Genomic DNA, 2,334 nt, shown 5'->3' with positions numbered 1-2,334 from the left:
TGGAACTCAGTGCTTGGTATTTACAAAAGGAAAAGTCTGAAACTAATCAGCTGGAGACACGGGGCAAAGGTGGGAATCTGGGGAAAAGGGTAGAGTCCTCTGCAGGGAGAGAAGGGGAGGGGCTCCGACACCAAGGAAGCCTGAGGGTCCCAGCCTCTAGGGGCTTCCCCAGGGACAGCCCCCGCCCCCGCAGAGGCTCAGATCGAGGGGCCAGGAGCTGAGTCAACCACAGCCCCCTCTGGTTTTTCCAGGAGCCTGAGTTCCCAGCTCCAGGGCTCTGGGATGGCAGGGGAAACTGAGGCCAGAGAGAGCCCATGGGTCCTGCCACCACTTCTCACTGTGGCATGATCTTGGCAGCCTCGCCGGAATAAGGGCAATGAGGTCCCGGTTGATGAGGAAGACGAATCGCAGGCTGGCGATCTCCACCACGGAGTTGTTGCTAAGGCGCCATTTGGAGCCACACAGCACAGGTCGTCCATCGATGTAGATGGACCGCCGGCCCTCATTGGCAATGAAGTCACCATCTTTTTTCCAGCTTGGTGACACCTTGCTTCCGGGAGATCTTCCAGGCCGGACCCTCCAGAGACAGGTCCAGACGTTAATCTGGTTACCCTCGGTTGCTCTGCCTAGGGTGATCTTTCTCAAGCGCCTCAGGCACCACACCATGCGGCCCCGGAGCACTGCCTGGGTCTGGCTGTCAAAGTCTGGAGAGCTCATGCCTGTGATGCTATCTACTAGCACCTGCCACTTATGCGGTTCCTGTTCCAGCTGCCGAATCTCTCGTTTCTGGAGCCGGTCAGCCACCGTCAGCTCATGGTCTAGGACTTCATCTCACATGTCCTTGAGCTTTACTGTCGTCAATCAAGTCCTCTGCATCCGAGAAGTTCAGCACTTGGTCCCCCTTGGGCAGCGGCTGCACTGTCTGGTCCTCCAACAGGGAATACTGCTTCATGAGCTGCCAGTGGGCCTGTAGAGTCTTGGCAGGGGGGCCAGGTAGAAGGCATCAGGGCGTCTGTGCAGCAGGTCCTGGAAGTCTCCAAGGTGGGCTGGCTGGCCGATCTCGCTTTGCTCAGCAGCTGCTCTTCAGCCTTGCTAAACAGGGCCTTGCTCTGGATGGCGGCAACGGCCTCTGAGTGCAGCAGTGGGTCTCATGGCCTGGCAGGACAGCTTGGAGATGACAGGATCGTAGAGCAGGGCATACCGGTGCTGCTGGGTGAAGCGGCGGCTGAACTTCACGCCCAGGTGGACAGATGTCAGGTCATTGGTCTGCAACACGGCATCGATGAGCAGGAGGTCGTCCGCAGGCTTCCAGCAGCCCAGATCCTTGATCACCTGGAGTGGCTGTTTGCTCTTCTTCACCCGCTTGGTGAGTCCAGGGGCTGGGGCTGGGCTGAGTGGCACAGGGACGATGGGGACCTTGGACACCTTCTCCTTCTCATTGGAGGAGGGAGGGTTCACTCCCCGAGCAGTGCCCTGGTTCCACCCCACTGGCCCCCTTCTCCCGGGTAGAGGACTTAGCCAGGCTGCTCTCCACCAGCTCATCATCAAACTTCTTTCTCTTGGTGAACCTGGAGGTGCTTCTCCATTTAGGGATGGTGCCAAAGCCTGTGAGGAGGCCCGCTTCTGCCAGTGCCATCCTCATCCTCTGAGCGGCTGGCAGTGCCTGATGCCATCAGGGGTGAACCTAGCAGTCCCTGAGAATCTTTGTAGATCTTCTTACAGTCCCAAAGCCACTTGCTCCAAACCACAAGGCTAGAAGGAAGGGTCCCACAGGTTCATCCAAGGATTCTGACCAGGTGAACTTAGAGGCTGAGAGGAGATTCATTCCTAGGCTGCCAGCTCCAACAGTTTCTCCATGGCGATGATGGCAGCAGCCGCAGGGCCAAAGCCGGCTTCCTTGCGATTCGTCTACTTCCCTGGTTCTAGTTTTGACCGCACTGTTGTTTCCATGTAACCATGCCCAAATTCTTTGACTCTACATGGCTTGACTTAGTAAATTAGAAATAACAACATGTTTGCTTTATTTCAATGAATTTATCTAACAATAATATGGTACAACATATATAATTTCTGTGTCTATAATAATAAACTGTACAAAGTAAAATTAATGTAATATTGGTACTTTGCAGAGCTCAGTTCAGTAAACATTTATTGAGTGCATGCTATGTCCCAGGTACAGAATTTGGGATAACAACAACAACAAAATCATAAAAGGAGTATGTGTTTTGGTTTAAGGTGCTTACATTCAAATCCTTTTAAAAGTTTTGGGGTGACTGTTCCATTAAGAACACCTATTCATGGTTTCTAGGGCCTTAATCTTACAATCCTTCTCCG

At 53.6% G+C, this 2,334-nt stretch overlaps 1 pseudogene across 1 annotated transcript; it reads right to left on the bottom strand.

Annotated features, from left to right (window-relative positions):
* Positions 1–334: 334 nt before the first annotated feature.
* LOC307185983 (microspherule protein 1-like) lies at positions 335–1,688 on the bottom strand (annotated as a pseudogene). The gene has a single exon. The product of its transcript is annotated as a microspherule protein 1-like (transcript).
* Positions 1,689–2,334: the final 646 nt, after the last annotated feature.

This window comes from Stenella coeruleoalba (genome assembly GCF_951394435.1).
Source record: "Stenella coeruleoalba genome assembly, chromosome: 4".
NCBI classification, from domain to species: Eukaryota; Metazoa; Chordata; class Mammalia; order Artiodactyla; family Delphinidae; genus Stenella; species Stenella coeruleoalba.
This window is presented reverse-complemented; position numbering and strand designations above follow the sequence as displayed.